This window comes from Nicotiana tomentosiformis, chromosome 6 (assembly GCF_000390325.3).
Source record: "Nicotiana tomentosiformis chromosome 6, ASM39032v3, whole genome shotgun sequence".
Classification (NCBI taxonomy): Eukaryota; Viridiplantae; Streptophyta; class Magnoliopsida; order Solanales; family Solanaceae; genus Nicotiana; species Nicotiana tomentosiformis.
In genome coordinates this window covers 82,079,060-82,102,922 of record NC_090817.1, presented here as the reverse complement: position 1 = coordinate 82,102,922, position 23,863 = coordinate 82,079,060, and the positions used below count along the sequence as shown (strand labels likewise).

Genomic DNA, 23,863 nt, shown 5'->3' with positions numbered 1-23,863 from the left:
ACGTGGGTTGGTCGTGCAATGTGTGGATAAGGATCCATCCCTCTAGGGTCCGCCTCTCATGTTTCTCTCTTGATGGTGTACATGCAGTTTGTGAGAAACCGACGAGTTTCTGGTTGATGTGGACTTTGGTAAAATTGATCATTGGTAGGACTTTGCATTTCTTTTCTTCTTGCAATTTCCTTGGATGTATACATGATTTGCTGCATCTCTTCTCTATTTGCTAGCTCAGGAATGTATACATGCCTTTATGCATGTTATGACCCAAAATCTACCTAGCCGTGATGACACCTAACCCAACCCGCTAGGTAAGCCAAATAACAGTCAACACAATTCTAATGAAAACAATAAGAAATAAATAAGTGAAATAACTGGATTTCCATACAATAACCCAAGGATTGGTAGTGCAAGTCATGAGCTACTAAGACTTAGTTTTAAAAAGTTGGTATGAAAATAAATACAACATCTGTTTGGAATGTACATAAATAGAATACGAATCTAAAACTACCAAGGACAAGTGGTAGCTATATCTGAAAAACATGTATATCTTTAGTGCTAGCTCCCATCATCCACAACATCTCAGCTCCAAGATCTGTACACAAGGCGTAGAAGTGTAGTATGAATACACCTGACCCCATGTACTCAACAAGTATCATAGCTAACCTCAACAAAGTAAATTGGCAAGAATTATAAATGATACTCACTAATAACATGTTCAATTCATATATCTCACAAGTACACAACAAAAATATTATCAAGTTATAAATCACAAATAAAGTCTCCTCGGTGCCCAAAGATAATGTAACATGTTCTTTTTTAGTTAACAATTCCGCATATAGAGAAGATATGCATCAAATATCATTAAATCATCAAACTTGCATATAAAGAAGATATGCATGATTAAATAAGCCAAGTCACACAACTTCACATATAGAGAAGATATGCACCATGTCTCATCTCATCAAGTAAGGTGGCATATAAACATACGTTCGTCCTCGAACTTGCCGAGAGTCATTCCATAGCTGCTCATTAACAAACCCAGTACCGGTAACAAGCCTCATATCAAATAACACCGTATTCTAAACCTTCGTACACTGCTAAGGATGAAAGAAACACGCAGATACTCATAACCACTCATCAGATCAACAAGTCGTGGAGCTCTCTCGCCAGCCAAGAACTATACCAAATTCTAAGTTGACTAGTGACACCATCTTATCTCCAAACATATCTTAATCTATTCTAATAGCACTCATTCCAGGTCCAATAACCTCACCTCATCCAATACACGCTGCTCGACTGACATGCCACACCAATACCATATAGAGACACATACCATGCAATCCGTGCACCAAACAAGCAATAACTCGAATGTAACCAATGATGAAAGAAGAACCAAATGAGAGAACCGTCCCGCAAACTCAACAGATACCACCACAAGTGCAATGCTATGAACCCATCTCACAGAGGAAAAACATAACACACGAAATAAGCACAAAGGATCATATCCCAACATAACTCTGTTGCGATGCTTGACCTAATCCATACATCGGTCCACATGGATTACTTCGAGCCATGATGCTCATAATCAATAACCATATGCATATCAGCAACAAACACACAAAGTGCATGACCATAACCAAGGATAAACGGGTAGCACAATATAGTTCAAACCGGAAGACCATAACCAAGGTGCATTCAACCATTCAACATCCTAGAGCCATCTCGCTCGAATTCTGCCACAAGGCCCGAATAGAGTCGCATCATGTGTGTAAATGGTCAACAGTCTCACAACCCATCATATTATAGAAGAGTAATACATGAAATATATGAGACACGAATATGATCAACTCTAACCGAATAATACACCCTTCAACAATAGTTGTGCTGAGTAAACAAGTCTGACTCGATATAGAATAGACATCCTCATTAGGCCTACCAGTAGTCTCTAAATCAATTCTGATCCTCCCGAAAAAGGTAGATAACCTCCTAAGAGTCCACAATAACCTATTCATAACACATACAATCAGTCGTTAACCTCTTAACATACCTTCACCATCCACAACCAAGGAACAAATTTGCCTATAAGAACCCTGCTAGTATTAAAATCCCTAGAATACAAGAATCTCCATGTCTGATCCTAATTCCACCACTCAAATGACTGACACATCCTTCACATATAATCAGTTCACGATAAATACTTCCATAATTCGTGTGTGCCACATTAAAAAATCTGAATATCAGCAGTTGATCAACCAGGTGATTACTGTAGTATTAGTCAAGCATCTGCAAGTCGAAACATAGTGCGCCTTCTGAAATATGCACGCTTCTTAGGTTATACCAGATAGTGCTAGCATTCTTATAAACATCTAAAACTGTTAATGTTGTATATAACTAATGACCTCCCCTTCGAGCGAAACCGCAACCTCATGCATGCAAACCTCAATCCCACACGTCGCACTGCATCTATCATGCCATCATACGAAAACACGAGAAATCCTCAAATACCACATATGAATCTTGAACTCATTAGAACTTTCTCGAAAGTCATCCACTTTGCTCAAATCTCCAATGTACCGTCAAAACAAGCCGAACGACTTATGCTCCATTAGCACATAATCATCTAAGGAAGAAACCCCCACCTTACGCAACCGAGTGAATTAGTTCTCCTTATACACTACGTCAACCACAAATAACAAACCCAAATCACTCCAAGATTTCCATATATCCATAAAGTATAATATATCATGCATCATGCAAATTGTTTTCTTTCCCTGCACTAACCTCGATGCTAGCCCCTTTAAGTCGTAACAGATCCACAAATATGCCTCAGACCAAAACTAACATAACACATGACCATGCAATCTGATCGACGATAGCAAACTCCCCCACTTGGCTCGTAGCCATAGATAACCCACAATACCCTTACTCCATAACTTCCATAATACCGTACTGTAACTAAATCTTTCATACGCTCATGCAACTCTAAAAATAAAATACCTCAAATCATCTACGCAGCGCATATCCATCCTCGTGAAAGTCGTACAAACTTCCTCAAGCGATCCAAACTCAAATTGCAGCACATACACATCCCGCTAGTAGAAAGGGAACTCTTCAGAGAAACATCATAGGGATCACAAAACCTTAGAACATCCCTCAGGAGATAAACCCACATGCTTAGTCTCAAACTGGCATCTCTCGATGACCCAATCATAGTCACAACCATTATGCAATCACTTAATCCTCCCGAGTCTGAACTCATCAACAAGACATAATAATCTACTTTATTCCACAAATGAGCAACTGAAATATCCCTAACACACTCATAACTCAAGAATGTACAATACATCAAGACAGAAATCGAGCATCCATAGTCCTTTCATATCACAATCACAATTCTTCTCGTCACATCCAAACTATATAAACATATTATGCAGTCACATAATACTCATCATCTATCTGTCCATCTACTCACTGAGACATCAATCCCATTCCTAGGGAAACTACCGGATATATAAGTCCAAAAGCACATACTTACACAACTAAAACTACTGAGCCCAAGCTGCAGTTTGAACCTGGCCTCAAGTCCTCCAAACTAGCCTATTTCCACAACATAGAGAGCACATCTCACACCTCATCCATGACATCACAAGTCGTCGATGTACATTCAATATCGAGTGCTCAACATCACACACGAGTGGATGGAAGGAATTTCAGGAGATACGCTTCAAGCTAAATCAATACCGCACAATAAGGAAAGAAAAATTGGATTTGTTTCCTAGATGCATTGTAGATGATAAGTATGGACGTCATCATACTGATCCTCAAGACTCTACTAGACACTTGCTCATAACTCGTAAAACCTATGAACCTAGAGCTCAAATATCAACTTGTCACAGCTCAAAATCCACATAGTCGTGATAGCACCTAACCCAACCCGCTAGGTAAGCCAAATAACATTCAACACAATTCTAATAAAAATAATAAAAAATCAATAAGTAAAATAATTGATTCCCATACAATAACCCAAGGATTGGTAGTACAAGTCATGAGCCACTAAGACTTAGATTTACAAAGATGGTATGAAAATAAATACAACATCTGTTTGGAATATACATAAACAGAATTTGAATCTAGAACTACCAAGGACAGGTGGTAACTATATCTAGAAAACAGGTACATCTTTAGTGTCAACTCCCCTCATCTACAACATCTCAGCTCCAAGATCTGCACGCAGGGTGCAGAAGTGTAGTATGAGTACAACCGACCCTATGTACTCAGTAAGTATCATAACTAACCTCGGCGAGGTAATAGTGGAAAGAATTATAAATGATACTAGCTAATAACCTGTTCAATTCATACAAGTACACAACAAAAATGTTATCAAGTTATAAATCATAAATAAAGCCTCCCCGGTGCCCAAAGATAATGTAACATACTCTTTTTCAGTTAACAATTAAGCATATAGAAAATATATGCATCCATTATCATTAAATCATCAAACTTGCATATAGAGAAGATATGTGTGATTAAACAAGTCAATTCACACAGATTCACATATAGAGAAGATATATACTGTGTCTCATCTCGTCAAATAAGGTGGAATATAAAGAAGATATGCATTGTAATGACCCGGTCAGTCATTTTTAGCATTCACATTCCATTCGATGGTTTAAGGTCTTGAGTAGCTTCGTATGATGTAATATGATGTGTGTGTATGGTCAATTTATAAAGGATTTGTTTTTTCAAAATTGCTAATTTTTTTGGGTAAATTGCCTAAAAACGATCACCCCTTTGTGTTTCCTGATGACTGCAAGTAGCTTTTGAGGATTTAAAGAAGAGGATGATGACTGCACTCACTATACTTGCACCTAACTGGGAGCAACCATATGAGCTGATGTGTGATGCAAGCAAATATTTTGTGGGGGCAGTTCTTGGGCAATGAAAAGATAAAGTCATGCATCCAATCTATTATGCAAGAAGGACCTTGAGTGGTACCCAACTCAACTGTACAACGACAGAGCAGGAGATACTAGTAGTGGTGTTCCCATTCGAAAAAATCAGGTTGTACCTGATAGGCTCAAAGGTAATTGTTTATACTAACCATGTTGCTCTTAGAAACTTGATTAAAAATAAGAAATCCAAGCGGCGCCTAATTCGCTAGGTGCTATTACTACAAGAATTTGTCTTGGAAATATGTGATCGAAAGAGAACAAAGAACCATGTGGTTGATCACTTGTACGAGCTTGAATGAGCCAAAAAGAAAGTTGTCGTGGAAGAGATTTTGGAGACTTTTCCAGATGAACAATTGTTAGCAACAAGCTTTGAGGTAGCGCCATGGTATGCAAACATTGAAAACTACCTCACGAGCGTATTGTTCCATATGACCTTTCCTCTATGCAAAAAAGAAAAATTCTTCTATGACTATCGTATGTACTTTTGCGTTGAGCCTTATTTTCTCAGTATTTGTGTTGATAACATGATCTAGAGATATATCCCCAAGATAGACCAATCTTTTGTTTTACTCGCTTGTTAGGCATCCCCATATGGTGGCTATTTTGGAGGAGTAAGGACATTTGCGAAAGTGTTGGAGTCAGGCTTCTATTGGTCGCCATTCTTCAAAGATGCGCATAGTTAGGTAAAGGGTTGTGACTATTACCAAAGAACTAGAAACATCTCCAGCAGACATAAAATGCCCATGAACCCAATTTAAGAAGTGGAAGTGTTTGATGTTTGGGGAATCGATTTTATGGGGCTATTTGTTAGCTCTTATGTAACAGGTATATACTTATAGTTGTGGACTATATCTCAAGATGGCTAGAAGTTGTGGCACTCCCCATGAAAGATGTAAAGGGAGTCACAAGCTTTCTGAGAAAGAATATCTTCACCCGGTTTGGCACCCCTAAGGCAATAATCACTGATGGAGGCACCCACTTCTGCAACTGAGCCTTCAAAAAGTTGTTAAAGAAATATAGTTTTCTCCATAAGATTGTCGTGACTTATCACCTGCAAACAAGTGGGCAAATGAAAGTGTCGAACAAAGAAATCAAGAGTGTGTTAACAAAGACCGTGAATGCTACAAGAACGGATTGGGAAAGAATGATATATGATGAACTCTGGGCCTATCACAATGCTTAAAAGACTCCAATTGGCATGTCATTTATAAATTAGTGTTTAGAAAGGCGTCTCACTTACCAGTGAAGTTAGATCATAGAGCACTATGGGCATTGAGGCAACTAAACCTTGACATTGAAGATGCTGGCACAAGTAAAGTCACAAAGTTACATGAGCTTAATGAGTTTCATTATCATGCTTTTGAGAGCACAAGATTATACAAAGAGAGGATGAAGATGATCCATGAGAAGAACATTCTGGAGAGGAATTACAAGCCCGGGGATATGGTACTATTATATAATTCGAGGTTGAGGTTATTCCCAAGCAAGTTAAAGTTGAGATGGTCAGGCCCATTTCGTATGGTAGAAGTACATCCCCATGGAGCCCTAAAGATTGAACCACAAGATGGGTGCAACAAATTTAGAGTCAATAGGTAGTGGCTGAAGCATCAGCAAGTCATAGTTGAGGAGGCTATTGTCATCTCGACCATTTACTTGAAGGATCTTTAAGAGGATTAGCATGCGTCGTGTCACGACATTAAATCAGGCCCTTGTTGGGAGGAAACATAATTATTTTGTATTTTATTTCTTTGATTTGGATTTTAGGGAGTTGACATTTTTGCGAGTGGTATAGGGATGAAGAAGTGCAAATGAGCATGATCTAAGGTGATGGAGTCGATCAAATTGGCAAAAAGCGGCCAAAAGAGCAAATTATAAATAAATAAATAAATAAATATAAAATAGGAAAATGAAGTGAATCTCACTTCGTAAGGCTGGGACTGAGAATGTTGAGATTCAAAGTCTTGGGGCAGCGAAGTGTACCTCACTTTATGAGACGAGGACCAAAGAAAGAGTGAAAAAAAGGAGGGACACAAAGTGCCCATGGCTTCATAGGATCGGGACCATCCAAAGCTAAGAAGGTTGTAGGACACATTTCCAGGTTGCAGTCACGCGGTCCTGACACAACCCCTAGGTAGCTTTTTCTTTTCTCATTTTTTAAAAAACCCTTTCCCACTCAAACACGAACAAACACACGCATCATCTTTCTTAAACCCTCTCCCTCTTTCACTCAAATACACACAAAAAAGACATGCACAGACCCCATCCTTATCTCTTGATCACCACCCCAACCCTATCACCTCCTTTGTTCACCAGGTAAGTTCGTGCCCTGCTTGTCTGTTTCATCTTTCTTCACCTCTCCCCCCCATGCCAGTACCCTCATCTCTATCCCTTAGTTTTTATTTATTTATTATTTTTTTCTATCCTTTTAGATTAGTTTGAGTTCGAATTATTGGAGCGAATTGGGGTCGAATTTGGGTTGGTTGATGAACATAGTAAGGTGAAAAACTACAATTCCCACCACCTCACTAAAATTGAAAGGGTACAACCTGTTCAAATTGTACCAAATAATCTAAGGAAAAATTGTGTACATAAGGTATTCGACAATTGCCCAAATGATTTTTTTGTGAGGTTTAGCAAATTTTGAGTAGTGAACCTGCTTCTAATGACCATACGAGCACTTCTTAAGCTGGGGTGGCCGTTGGGGGTCTTATGCATTTCAGTTACATTCATTCTTAGACGAATGACAACCTGCGATTGACTTAGGCATGACTTAGGTATGACTTTTCCCACTTTCCGTGCAATGGTGCAAATTAACATGGTATGACTATAATTGATCTTGTGGTGGATGCTCGTGATTCATCTTGCTCAGTCCGCTAAGTGTGGGATGCGACGCGCATCGCTATGATTTTATATTTAATAGTGAGCTATTGTTCCTTGGTTCTTTTCAGGTACTATGACCACCCCTATGACACCGGTGAACAATCATGGTAAAGGTAAGATGGCTTCGAAAAAGCCTCGCACTAATACTGGGGCACGAGCTAAGCATGACAATGAGCTACGAACAAATAGCATGAATTATAGGGATGCACAAGGAGCCTCTGAGGTGGATCCACCCACGCTTGTACCACAGAAGGCACAGCAAACACAGCCGTCTAGTCCACGTGAGGTTCCCCTTCTGATTTGTGAAGAAGCTTCGGGGCCACCCAGGGCCAAGAAGCAAAAGACAGCTGAAGTGCAGGGGCGAGGCAAAGCCACAGTAGATATGAAAGTCGCGCCTGATGAGGACGTGTCTGATGAAGAAGGGTAGGTAGAGGTTGCCCTAACTGCAGGTGACGATGAACCTTGTAAACTGGATGACGCAGCGTGGAATAAGCACTTTGTTAGAAAAAGGGAATGGATATAATAGAAAATAATCAAAGAGAATCATTTCAACCCAGCTTTGTTCGAGAGGCCATTGAATTTTTAGACCGCCGAAAAGATTACTTGCCAATTATGCAACAGACTGAAAAGTACGGTTAAACAAGATTTTAAGGACCTAAGGGAGATGCTAATATGACACTTGTATGAGAATAGTATGCTAATTGGGACCTAGATAAAGGCGATGATATTATTTTGGTTCGCGATGTTACGGTTAATATCTTTTATGCGATGATAAGTAGGCATTACCGCATCCCATTCCAACCTCTTGATGAGTACTTGCGGATACTTAAGGGGCCAGACATGCCCCACATATTACAGCTAATGATGATCCAATGATAGTCGACGTGGAGCAGCACCAGGGGTCTAGGAAAGGCGCAAGTTCAGGAGTAGGTTATTGAGCGAGTAACAGGTTGATGTCGGTGACACATAATTGATTGTATATTATGAGCGTGTGTTCTTGGGTATACGCATTGATGGCTAGTATTCCAGTGAATATTAGAGAGGTGATGTAGAGTTAGATACACCGAACCCGAGTATATAAGAAATTAAGCCTTTACTTTATACATACCTTAATGGTACTCTTAGCCAAATATAAGTTTGATATACACGTAGATGACCTTAGAGATGGCACTAAGGTATCAGACCCAAATGAGGAGCGGTTCCATAAGATCAGTAACGACTTGATGCTGACATTGATAGAGGGTGAGATACGCCAGTTGAGGATGGATTTAGAGGTCAAAGATATTGCACTGGCTGATGCAACGGAGTTTAGGGAGCAAGGGATGCAGTCACAATTTTCATATTTAATCATTGCCTTTAAACAGACACTGTCAACCTATTCTACTGGTGTATAAACTGATGCAGAGGAGCTCCATACAGTTGATTTGAGTGCTACTGAAAGCATTATTGTGGAGGAGCCAAGACTAGCCGTTATGGCTACTGAGGGTGTGGGGAATGTTGCGAATGAGGTCTCTCATACTGGGGAGGGAAAGTTGATTGAGGCACTTGACGATCTGGCATCGCACTAGAGGATCCAACACTTTCGGGGACCGAGGTTCGCGACCGGTCCTCGCGGCAACCAGAGTGATTTTGAGAGAGCTTCTTATACCACTCTACTTTTGCTCTTCATTTTTTGCTTTTGTAATATTTTGCAACTCATAATAGTGCATATTCTTAAGTATATGTTAGGTGTCGTTATTTTTTATTAGCCTATATTTTAATTGCTAGTGATATATTCTGCTACTATATGATCACAATTGAGGCTATTGTAATTGTATATTTGTGGGTAGTCTTGAATGACTTAATCCCAAATTTTCTTTATACCAAGGTTCTATCATGAGGATACCACTTCTTAAACCAGGTACTTTTAGGTAAGTTGTTTTTAGTTTACGTATATAATTGTACTTTTCCAGACAATGGCTACCTAGACAACTTTCTTGAAGGAACAAGTCTACAAGAAAAATACCAATTTTGTTTGTCTTTTTAGAAATGACGATGGAACTGAGAGAACTTGAGTATCTATTTTTTTTTTATATTTTTTATATCGGGGCTTAGAGTTGGAGTATTTGTGCTGAGCGTTTTCTTCTTGATTCTTGTGACTATATGCCTTGAGAATATATGTGACTTTATTTTGACATTTGGGCTCATCTTTTGACTCCTATTATGTACTTCCTATGTGATTGAATTATATGATGATTGTGGTTAGTTTCCTCTTGAGAGTTGGGTCTAAGCCGTCCTAAATGAGTCTATGCATTGTGTGAGGTGATATTTTTGGTTGTACTCTGTGTCATCCCTTGATAGTCTAGAACTTGCTCCGTGTGTGAGTTGAAGCGAAATAAGTAAGCCTTGTCATGAATCTAAGAACTGATATAGGCATTTTATTGATTGACCTTTGAGCAACTTCAGTCCTTTCGAAGGTAAAGGTTTACCAAGATTTTATTAAGAACAAATAGAATTTAGCTTGTAATGTCAATCAATGAAACACCTATATCATTTTCTAGACTCACAAGGCTTACATATTTTGCTTCAACTCACACTCATGGAACATTCTAGACTAGCAAGGAATAGCACAGGGTACAACCAAAAATCTTACCTCACAAAATGGACATGACTCACTCAGGACGATTTAGACTCGACTCTCAAGTTAAGGTAACTGTACAATTATCATATACTCGAATCACATAGGAAGTACATAATAGGAGTCAAAAGATGAGCTCAAGAGTCAAAATAAGTCATATATATTCACAAGGCATATAGTCACAAGAAGAAAGTACTCAGCACAAATTCTCCAACACTAAACCCCGATATAAAATATGCCAAAAAATAGAGATACTCAATTTCTCCCGGTTCCATTATCATTTCTAAAAATAAAATCTTTTTGTATTTTTTCTTAAGACTTTTTTCCTTAAGAAAGATGTCTAAGAAATTCATCGTCACAAAAAGTCCAATCATTTTTTTAAAACTAAAAACAATCTACCTAAAAGTACCCGGTTCAAGAACTGACATCCCCAGGAAAAAATCGTGGTATAAAGAAAGCCTAGGACTAAGCCATGCAAAACCACCCACATATATACAGCTACAATTGTGATCATATACTAGTATAATGTACCATTAGCAATTAAAGTACATTCCAATCAAAAATTTGACAACCACACCACACTTAAGAATGTGTACTGTCCGAGTTGGACAAAAGCAAAAATGAAAGAGAAAAAGTAGAGTGGGTGTCAGAAGTTCCCTCAAAATTATTTTGGTTGTAACGAGAACCAGTAGCGAACCTCAATCCCTGAAAGTGTTGGATTCTCTAGTGCGATTCCAGATACATCAACTGCCTCAATCAGCTTGCCCTCCTCAGTTGGAGGGACCTTAGTCGCAATATTCCCCACTACCTCAATAGTCATAGTGGCTAGTCCTGGCTACTCTGCAATAGTGCTATCTGTAGCACTCAAATCAATTATGCGGAGCTCCTCTACATCAGTCTATACACCAGTAGAATGGGTGTGTGTTTAAAGATGACAATCAAATTTGCAAAATGAGACTGCATCCTCTGCTCCTTGGACTCCACTACTCCATCTAGTGCACGATCCCTGGCCTCTAAATCCATCTTCCACTGGCGTATCTCGCCCTCTATTGTTGTCAGCTGCATGCATATACTGATCTTCTAGAACTGCTCCTCATTCGGGTTTGACACCACATAAATATCGTGTAGTGCCACTTCAGTTTCATCTCTAAGGTCATCTCCCGGTCTAGCCAACTTATATTTGGCTAAAAGTGCAGTCAAGGTAAGCACATAGTAAAGGCTTAATTGCTTACTACCTTGAGTTCGGTGCATCTGACTCCACAACACTTCCCCAATATTCACTGGAATACTAGATATCAATATGTATACTAAGAACGCTCCCAATGTACAATTGATTTATGCATCGCCGACATCAACCTGTTACTCACGATTCAACTAACTCTTAGACTCCCGGTCATGAACGCCTTTCCTAGACCTCTGGTGTTGCTCTACTCTGGCTATTTCATTGGTTCATACATCATCTATAATATGTGGAGTATGTCTAGCTCCTTAAGTCTCTGCAAGTACTCATCATGAGGATGGAATGGGATGCGGTAATGCCTATTTATCGTTGTAGAAAAGATATCAATCTTACTACAGTGAACCAAAATAATATCAGCGCCCTTATCCGGATCCCAATTGGCATATAATTCTCATAGGAGTATCACATTATCTCGCCCTTAGGTCCCTGAGCAAAGCGTGTTTAGCCGTACTTTTCAATTTCTTGCACAATCGGCATGTAGTCTTTCCTAGTGGTCTCAAAGTTTAATGGTCTCTTGAACAAAACTGGTTTGACTTGCTTCTCTTTAAGTGTTTTCCATTATATCCATACCCTTTCGCTAATAAAGTGCTTATTCTATACTGAATCATCCACCGGTTCACTAGGTCCACTGTCACCCTCATGTAAGGCAACCTCTACATACCCCTCTTCATCGGACACTTCCTCCTTAGGTTCGGATTCTGTATCTACTATGGTTGTGACTCGCCCCTGCACTTTAGTTGTCTTTCTATTTTTGGTCTTGGGTGGCATCGAAGCTCCTTCACGAATCAAGTGGGAAATCTCTCATGTCCTATACGGCCGTGTTTATTGTGCCCTCTCTGGTACAAGCACGGGCATAACCACCTCAGAGGATACCTATGCATCTCTATCACTCTTGGTCTTTGTTCGTAGCTCATTAGCATGCATAGCTCGTTGGTGTTTTGGAGGTGGTCATAGTACATAAAAAGAACCAAGAAACAACATTAGCTCACTAATACAAATCAAGTCATAGTGGTGCGGGTTACATCCCACACTTAGATTTTAAGCAGACGTGCGCAAGACGAGTCACGAGCGTCTACTACAACACAATTTAAAGTCATACTATGTTAATTAGCACCATTGAACAACAAGTGGGCAAGATAGCACCTAGGTCGTGCCTAAATCGGCTGCGGGTTGACATTTATCTTAGAACGAATGCAATTTAAGTTCATAAGACCCCTTATGGCCACAACTACTTAAGAGATGTTCATATTGCAATTAGAAGCAGGTGCGCTACTCAGACTTGAACTTTATGAAATTCTATTTCTCTATTATAATTTCCTTCCAAAAGCAATTCCCTTTCCAAAAAGGTTGCTTTTATAGCCACAAACACTTTATGGTCAAAAGGGTGATAGAAATAATATCCCATTATTTCTTTAGGATACCCAATGAACCTACACTTATCATATCTTGAGTCAAGTTGAAGAGACTACGGTCTCTTAACATAAGCTGAACAACCCCAAACTTTAATATGCTTAAGGTTAGGCTTACGTCCTTTTCATATCTCATATGGTATTGTAGAGACTGATTTAGTGGGAACTTTATTAAGTATGTATGTTGCTGCTTCCTAAGCATATCACCATAAATTTATTGGAAGATTAGTGAACCCCATCATAGATCTCACCATATTTAATAAGGTCTGATTTCTCCTTTCAGACACATCATTGTGTTGTGGTATTCCTAAAGGTATCCACTGTGAGAGAACCCCATTCTCTTTGAGAAACCTAGTAAAATCTTCACTAAGATATTCTCCACCTCTATCAGACCTTAGTACTTTAATACTTTTACCAGTATGTTTCTCAACTTCACTACGAAACCTTTTGAACATTTCAAAAGATTCAGATTTGTGTTTCATAAGATACACAAATCCATATCTTGACATATCATCAGTGAAGGTGATGAAGTAAGAATATCCACCTTTAGATTGAATTTTCATGGGCCTACCAACATCTGTATGAATTAGTCCCAATAATTCAGAAGCTCTTTCTCCACTTCTAGTAAATGGAGATTTGGTCATTTTTCCTTTGAGACAAGATTCACAAGTTGGATATGATTCAAAATCATACTTATCAAGGTACCCTTCCTTGTACAACTTGTTAATTCTTTTCTCTACAATATGACCAAGCCTACAATGCCAAAGGTATGTATGATTTACTTGATCATCTCTTTTCCTCTTAAGACTAGAAACATGCGTAATCGAATTAGCATTCACATTAAGTAAGACATAAACATCATGTTGGAGATAGCCATTCACATATAAATCATTACCATAATAAATAGAGCAAATACCATTGCCTATATTAATGCGAAATCCACGCTTGTCCAATATAGAAGCTGAAATTATGTTCGAAACAAATTTAGAAACATAATAACAATCATCCAGCATAAGTACTTTGCCCGAAGGCATTGTTAAATAGATTGATCCTACAGCTATGGCAGCAACTTTTGTACCATTTCCAACTTGTAGATTAACTTCTCCTTTCTTCAGCATCCTACTTATCTTGAACCCTTGCAACATATTGTAGATGATATAACCACTACCAATATCTAATACCCACAGTGAAGAATTAGTAGTAGCTAAAAAAACCTTAAAAATATTTTTCATTAATGTCTCACCTTGTTTATTATCCTTTAGAGTTGCAAGATACTCCTTGAAGCATCTCTTCCAATACACTTTCTTCTTAGAGTGAAAACTTTCAGCATCATATACTGACTGCAAGATCAAATCTTTAGAAAGCTCTTTACCAAGCTTGTACCCCAATTTCTCATATTTTTCGGTAAGAACAATCATATGATTGACATGTGGTCCAACTGGAGAGTTTTCAATGTCCAACTGTATATCAATCATCTTCTTAAGATATTCAATTATTGCAGTTGGATCCATATTTTGATGTTTCCTCTGGAGCTAAGAACTCATAGAAGCGAGAATGATGCGTTTAATAGCAAGGCATTCTTCCAAGTATTTCTGATTAACCTTGGTGCCTTGAACATCATTCTCTGGTGGGATATCTTTGAAGACTTATCGATCACATCAATGAGCTTTTCATGCATGAGAACAATTCTCAAATTTCTATACCAGCCATCAAAGTTTGGTCCTACCAACTTGTTGGTCTCAAGTATTTCACATAGTGATATAACAGACATGTTGAGAAATCTAAAATATAGAAAAGAAAAGGCAACAATATAAGAACATATTTACCTATATCATAAAGATATGGACTTTGTATAAATGATATTTCCACTAATTATTTAAAACTATTTACCCTCATTATAGTTTAAAAAAATCTTTATTTCTATTAGTCGAGTAAAGAAATTCTTTAACAATATGTATGAGTGTCACGACCCAAAATCCCATTACAGGCGTCGTGATGACACTTAGTTTCTAAGACTAGGTAAGCCGATTACAATTACATTTCGAACAATATCTTTTTTGAAAAATATAATTTAATACAAGTGTCAAAACCAAAAGCGGAAAATAAATATAATCACCTCCCAAGACTGTTAATACTGAGTCACGAACTCTTACTTATTTCAAGCAATGATCTCAAGGATCGAATATACAATACTGTTCGAATAAGAGTTGACAGTACAATAAAATGGAAAGACTCCAACGGACTGCGACGACCAAGCAATCCTACCTTGAATCCTTGCGATCACACTCTAATCTCTGTCTGAATCCGATATCTCCAATACCTGACTCTGCACAAAAATATGCAGAAGTGTAGTATGAGTACACCACGGTCTGTACCCAGTAATTACCAAGACTAACCTCGGTGGAGTAGTGATGAGGTATAGTCAATACACTCACTAGTCTAATAACATATCCATTATAGAAGTATACAAAACTAATAGAAAACAAATAGCAGTGATGGCAACGAGGATCAATCAGGGATTTGAACAATAACCTATTATCGATTACCGTCGCATATCTCAGTAGTTTAACTTATACGCATACATATTTTATTCACAATAAAATTATATCAATCCATATGCATTCAAAAATTTGATTGTTGCACAAGACACAAGTATTATGGTTTGAACTCTTCAAATATAAAGTTAAAATATTTCGTAAATAAATTTTAGACACAATAAATCACGACTCTGATACCCCTGAATGATTGCATATACGTGTTCGTAACACGCAGCGGAAGACAATAATAATCTTACGATGATCTTTTCGTATTAAAAATTTATTTACATGTCAAAAATCGGATATGAGACGTACATAATGAAGAGAGTCTCGTTCCAAAATTATTCTAAAGTGTGAAGACTCCATGCGTATCCACACCGAGATCGATCTTTGATATTAACTCTTTGATCAATTAAACCACTAACAAATTGAATGAAATTCCCGTGCTGCCTAGAAATAAACGGAACAAGGAAAACAGTTTCCTTGTCAAAAATATATAATCTCTTGAATACTTGTGCGGTTCATGCACCTCCGTTCCTTTACCCGTAGTCCCCTCGTGTTTGATAATATGTATATATATACATGAACTTGCAACACTTTTCCAATAGGACAACGAAACGTTAGAGGTGTTGGTTTTTCCTTCTCAAAGTCCATTCCAAAATTGGAATTATGGAATATTTTTATTTGGAAAAATTGAATCCCATTCTAAATGGGATTTGGGTTGTCCGACACGTCCTTTAGGACTTACGTTGATCCAATTCAAAGTTGGATTCAACTTTCAATCCCTTTATTCATATATTTCATATACATTCTTATATGAAATATTAATTATATATATGATATATATTTCAATTAAGAGATATAATTTCTTTTTCTATTCCAAATAGAAAACTTCAAGTTGTTCACAATATTAACTATATCCTCTATGCTAGCAAAGAATATAATAATATTTCATTTGGACTAATAAATTAATTTATATGACTAATTAAATTCTTTAATTTAATTATCAAATAATAAAATAATTAATCCTTTAGCAAAGATCGGAACACTCATTAGTGTACGACCCCATAGGTTCAATACTACACTGGCAGTAAAATTAATCAGATTAATATATTAATCAAGGGTGGCGTCTAGCAACAATCCTTAACGACCGGATGTAATGAAGTATGCAATTTACTCTCATGAACCAGTAGAAGAATAATGTAGTAATTCCTTCTGTTCTTATAGCTTTGGGTCACCATAGGATATGGTTTAAATGTCAAATCCTAATAGACGACTAACTATGTGTGCATTTCAACTGTAATCGACCATTGAATGACTTAAGAAACTCTTTTCTTCTTTCATTCAACTACCCTGGCCAAGGTCTTAGTTTGGTCGTTTATAATTCATGCCAACATGGAGCTTAAACTCATTACCAAGAGTTGACAGATTCCATCTTGATCAATTATTAATTCTACAAGCATTTAATCGTACCCAATATCCTTTCAACTATCGCCCTAGGGCCATAGGTGTCTAGTGTCAAAGTACAATAAATAACTTATCAATTACTATGACGATCTCAGGTCGAAAGAAACCCTTACATCACATTCTTCAAGAGAATATCCTATTGACAGTTTATGATAATTCTAACCATTAGGAATTATCCAACGAGTCGGTTCAATGATCATATCTCTATATGCGCCATCTATCTATGTGATTTAGTTAATGAGATCAACTAATCTTTATCCAATAAAGACGATCACATAAATATTGATCTAACCGAATTACTAATGTCCAAATTAATAATCTTATGATTAAGAATAAATTTAGATTAAATTATAAGAAACTTCACTCTCATTATCATGATCTCCATCATGAAGACAAGTCTCAAAATTTAGTCAACGACCTTATCAAGTTAATCAAACAATTAATAATAACTATGATAAACGAATAACAAATGCCATATATTTTTATATGAAATAACGTTCACAAAAATATGTTCAAATCATCAGTATGAGATTGAATCTAAGCCATATCTACTATATCCCCAACATACGAATGGCCTAGCTATCTCAAGGTCAAATTGATGTATGAAACAATGCAATTTAACTCGACAAAGACTAAGAAGACAAAATAAATACTCTAAAAAGTTAGACTTGATATCTGATCTAATTCAATCACTAATTTGCATACCTAGCTTATTAATGAATCAGCTCTTTAATTGCCCTCTAAAAACCCATTAATATGTTCCGTTAATACGAATATATAATTGATTGAATTACGATCTGTTAGGGACAAAGTGAACATCTTCAAACATTCAATATGTGCTCCATATGAAAGCTATTAAACTTCCTAAAATGCATACTACTATTATAATATTAATAAAGTCAGTGTTTCATGGTTGTTTACCCTTAAAATGGATAATAATTGGATTTATATACGGTTTTAAGGATACGTGGGTTAATCCAATATAAATAATTTATGACGTTAGATAAGCAAATAAAAGACAGAGTAAATAACCAAACCAATGATGATATTGAATCCGGGCTCGGTTAAAGGCTTAATAAGAAGCTCGCCTTCGGTTCCGAACCAATGTTTATGAAGAACTTATGAACCAAAACAAGAACTTTGAACAACCTTTAGAAACAGAGAAAAATTAAAGTATATTGCCTTGGTATGCGTGTTACAATGTGTCTAATGAATAATCAGTTTCCCATTTATATAATAGGGAAGTTTTATCCTAAATACAACTCTATAAAAGGTAAAAATCTTCCTCTTCGCTAATCACTGATCTACCGCTGGTACGGGCCGGGATTCACATCGTGACATCCGGTTAGACACGGATATCATGACCCTTTGTTAATCGTGCGTAGTCATTCGGTAATGCTCTCTCGAGTCTCGGAACTCAAACCAGACCCGGGGGGCGTGGTCTCTATGGCTCCGAGGGCAGGTGTTTTGCTCGTGCCTTGATGCGAGAGGCTCCTGGCTTCGATTACGATTCCCTGCAGTCTTGTCCTTACTTCGTTTGCCTCACCGAGAAATTGGGGTACTCACTACCTCCGGGTTTACCTATATACAGATAGTCCCCTCATTTTTCAGAGAGTAGGTTCGCCGAAATGATGGAAAACGATAGATGTTCTCTGGTTCCTTCCTCCGTACATTAGGACGAATGAGCCGAAACGTCCTATCAGTTGCGTCGTTTTGACTTCGGACACATGTCAATCATTGGCTGGTTGCCCCCGAATGCGAAGCATCGCCTTCTTCCATATAAAAGCTTTCACCATTTGTTCTTTTTCTACTTTTTCGACCAAGCTTTTACCTTCGAGCTTCCCAGCTATCATCAAACTTCTTTCAAACCTTCATACCTTTATCTTTTGGTCTTTAAATCTTCATAGTGATTTCCAGGTTTCTACCGAGACTTCCTTCAAATCTTCATACTCTATTCTTCATCCTTCAAACTCGTTCTTTCAAACCTTTGTATTCATTCTTTAAATCTTCAAACTCCTCCAGATAACAGTGGCTAAAACATCTAAATATGTTCCTCAACAAGTTGCCTCTTCATATTCCCAAACGGCCGTCGGTACTGAGGCGGTTTCTCCTGAAGTAGTTGCCCTTGAAACGGCTTCTCCCGAGGTGGCTGCCGACGAACTGGCCCCCGAGCCTCCCCTGAAAATGTTTATTGTGCTTCTCAATTGTAGAGGACTTTAAGGTCGAGAAACCCTCACACAAACAGGACCGGGGTGAATGAGCATCAAGGTACATATGATCTGTGACCGAAGACGTCCTTTCCGTGGTCAGAAAGGACTGCAATTGGGAAGGCAAGGATGTAGTAGTCCCCGGGCTCGAGGATGCCATTACTACCTACGTTGGGGGTACTTAAGTGTTTAAACTTACCCCTTCACACTGGGCCCTGTGGACCCGACTGTTCTGGATTTTTGCAAGAGGTACGATGTGTGTCTCGGGCAAATCCATCCATCTCTATGGAGGATCGTGATCCTCCTTCGTTACTTTATGAAGAAGATCTAGTCTTATCGGTTCACCATCGATCATCTACTCTATTTATACAGTCCCTGAACTTTTCGAGGGGGACTGATCAAGCTTACTCATGATAAGTGGGAATTTTGACTGCTTATTAGCGCAATTTAGCTTCTGTTTTAGTCCAAAAGTATTGAATTGTATTCCCGAAACTAATGAAATTATGCAAAATTGCTAAAATACTGAAAGTATGGTCTCCCGGGATGATATTCGACTCAAAAATGAGTGTTCCAAAGTACAAGGCAATAAAGGGTGCAGAAGCACAACTGTGCGGTCTGTAGAAGAAATTGCGGACTGCAAAATTCCATCTGTGGCGGCAAACCAAGAAGAACAGTTTAGCAGAACTTTGCGCAAAAGGCGGTCCGTACATGAATTATGCGGCCGCAAAACTGGGCTAAGAGTCTAAGATCGGAGAGTGTGCAAAAAGAACAAGTCCACGAGCCTCTGTGAATTGCGGACCACACAAGAGTTGTGTGCTGTAGAAGAGTTGCCTTGCGACCGTAATCCAGAAATGTATGGCCACAGAAAAATTCCTCGCAGCCGCAATTCAGAAATGTGCGGTCGCAAAACTCCACTTCCTGCCAGATGAAGAAATTTGCGGACAACACATGGAATTGTGCGGCTGCTGAATCTCCCGAGGGGCATTTTTATTCAAGATTTTCAGCCTTGTATAAATAGATGAGTTTCACAAAATTAGATCAAGTTTGAACATCTAAAGTTACTATAGCCATTTTCTTTACTACTTTAGGAAGTTTCACATTACTTTGGTGTATTTACATTAGATTTAATCATTTTAAGCTTTCATTATGAGTTTAATTAGTTTTTCTTTCTTATTTTCTTCAAATCCCATTATGAGTTTCTAGACTTTTACTAGGGTTGTGACCCAACCCTAGTGTGTAAACTTTATGGGTATCTAATTTAGTGCTTGTTTATGATTGGGTGTTGATTATTTAGCTTAGTTCATGCTTTAATTGTAGAATTAATAGTTGCAAATATTAATTCATGCCTATTTGACTTAGTCTCTACTTGAGAAAGAGGGACCTAGTCTAGGATAACTTAGCTACCAAGGAATTGAGTCAATTGAGAAATTGATTACCCCAATTAAAGGATTCAACCTAGAAATAGTAATAACCCGACTTGAGCTCTTATCCCATTAGGCAAACACCTAGGCTATGGTCACATCCCTAGGCCTTTTACCCATTTGAAAAAACCTTAAAAATAATAATCTCTAGTTTACTTTCTTTATCTTACAATCATTAGATTAACAGTAGAAATAGAAAATAAATCCTTGCGTAGAAGTGCAATCTAGATAATCCAATTGCTCATTTGAAATATATACCCCTAACTCCCATTCTAGCTCCCAGTGGATTCGACCCCGATTTCTAGTTGGGTATTTATTATTGCATACGAGCGTTTCATATCTCTATTGAGGTGTGATTTAGACGCGATCAAATTTTTGCATCGTTGCCGGGGAGTTTAAAATGGTGTTAGCTATATATTTGGGCGTGTTTTTAAAATATATTATTTTCCTTCCGGGTTATTAACTTGTTTGAAAAATCATAGGTATAACCATGGCAAACAATGAGATCAAAAATTTGCCTTTGGGGGATGTAGACGTCGAGGATGAGCAAGTTGATGAGGTTCCTCTTGAATCTCAAGACAATAGAAGAGGCCGAGTTCTTCATGACACTGTCCCCGCTCCACCCCCACCTCCACCATGAGAGGCTCCACACCAAGTGTTACCCAATAAAGGATATGCTAGTGTAATAGTCATTCCCCGTATTAGGGTGGAAAACTTTCAAATCACCAATGTGATGCTCACTTTGCTAGAGTACCGAGGTTTCTTCACCAGTGCTCCAAGTCAAAATGCATACAAATATTTGAAGGGGTATGTGGACACTTATTGGGGGAGCAAACAAACAAATGTCTCCGAGGATGCATTGAGGCTAAGGCTTTTTCCCTTCTCTCTACGAGGTAAAGCTTTAGATTGGTTGGAACATTTGCCGAACCATTCCATTCACACTTGGGATGAGTTGGCGGAAAAGTTTATTTCTAAATTATTCTCTCTAGTTGCACATGGCTACACTTCGGGATGAGATTTTGGAATTAAATCAAGAGCCAAATGAACTACTACACGAGATATGGGGACATTATAGAACAATGGTAACGGAATGTCCCAACAACAATATGACGGAGAATATAACTCAACAAACATTCTATCGTGGTATTAACATAACCAACCAATGTGTAGTGATTCAACTTGCCGGTGGGAACTTCATGATTACGCCTTATGCGGAGGAGTGTGAGATTTTAGATGAAATGGCGGAAACATCATCGGCGTGGCAATCCTGGGCTAATGTTCCACAAGGTGATCCAAACGTAATCCACCTTCACAAAGAGTTGCATGACCATGGGTAAGCCATTGTCGAATTGACTACCACCATGAATCAATTAGCAAAGGATCAACTTCAACAAGTGCAAAATCCTAAGAAAGTCAATGCCATGGAGGGAGTTAACATGATGGTGAATAAAAGAAGGACCAAGGGTCCACAAGTGCAACATCGAGTGGAGAATTATGTGCAAGAGATAGTGGTTTTGATCAAGATTATTCATACAATGAACAATAAGAGGAGGTGCAATATGTGAAAAAATTTCAAGGGCAACGAAACAACTTCCAAGGCTCAAACCAACAATAATGTCGACCTCAAAACAATCAAGGCAATTGGAATTCTAACAACCAAGAAAATTGAAGTGGTGGCAACAATCAAGGAAATTGGCATAACAATAACAATCAAGGAAATTGTAGTGACAATAATCAAGGAAATTGGGGGGTGGGGGGTGGGTAACAATCAAGGCGGATGGAAAAATAATCAAGGAAATCGGGGTCGAGTTTTCAAAGTCCCCCGATGTATCAACAATCGAGCAAACCTGCCTTCTTATCCTTCCCATGGTCCAAGTTCTTTAAACAATGAGGTGGGGTGCATCAAGAACATTTTCAAGAAAATTATGGAAAAGAATGCTGATTCGGATGCCCAACTTGCCTCACACAACACATCGATCCGCAACTTAGATGTTCAAATGGGGAAAATCTCTTAAGCTCTAAATTCTTATCCTAAGGGGGCACTACCAAGTGACACAGTAGTAAACCCAAAGGGTGGAAACAACACGGGGTATGCCATGACCATTATTACAAGAAGTGGAAAAGGTGGGAATGCACCCACATCAAGTCAAAAACAAGAGGTACAATAATAAGAGGTCCCGAACAATGTGGTGCAATCGAATGATTAAGTTCAGATTGATATTGATGATAGTGTGGAAGAGACTCAAGAGGAGGTGAACCCATTTAGGGATCACATTATTGACATACCCGAGCCGGTAGTGCAAAAGTCTAAGGCACCATTGCCTAAGTCTCCACCTACATACCCTCAAAGACTTGCCAAGCAAAATGGCGAGAATTAATTCAAGAAGTTCATTCAAATGATGAAGAGTCTCTCAATCAATGTGCCATTAGTTGAAGCTTGGGAACAAATGTCCGGTTATGCAAACTTTATGAAGGATCTCGTGACCAAGAAGTGGTCAATGAATTTTGAAACTATCAAAGTCACTCATCAAGTGAGTGCAATTGTGCTTTCAATGGCTAATAAGTTAGAGTATCCTGGTGCTTTCACGATTCCTTGTTTAATTGGAAAGGCTGAGTTTGCTAAAGCTCATTGTGATCTTGGGGCAAGTATTAATTTGATGCCCTATTCGGTTTTCAATACCTTGGGAATTGGGCAACCAAGACCCATATCTATGAGATTGCAAATGTCCGATCGTACTATGAAGAGACCTTTGGGAGTAGTTGAAGATGTCTTGGTTCATGTTGATAAATTCATTCTTTCGGCAGATTTTGTCATTCTAGATTGTGAAGTTGATTATGAGGTGCCAATTATTCTTGGATGACCTTTCCTTGCTACAGATAATGCTCTTTGTGAGGTTGAAGCCGCAGAACTCACCTTCCGGGTGGGTGATGAACAAGTGGTTTTCCATGTGTGTAAGTCCATGCGACAACCAAATAGCAATGAGGGGTGCTCTTTTGTGGACTTGGTGACAGATGTTATTGTTTATAACACAAAGTGCTATAATCAATGTTGGTGATATGTTGGAGGCCGTCTTGCTCATCTTTGATGATGACGAGATGGATGGCTTCATGGAATGTGTGAACTCTTTGCAAGGAA

The 23,863-nt window shown here is 38.3% G+C and overlaps 1 long non-coding RNA gene across 1 annotated transcript; it reads left to right on the top strand.

The window, feature by feature from the left end:
• The first annotated feature begins 7,060 nt into the window (after nucleotides 1-7,060).
• Nucleotides 7,061-9,549, top strand: LOC117277193 (uncharacterized). The gene is made up of 2 exons (XR_011408707.1): nucleotides 7,061-7,262; nucleotides 7,898-9,549. It is a non-coding gene; the product is annotated as an uncharacterized lncRNA (long non-coding RNA).
• Nucleotides 9,550-23,863: the final 14,314 nt, after the last annotated feature.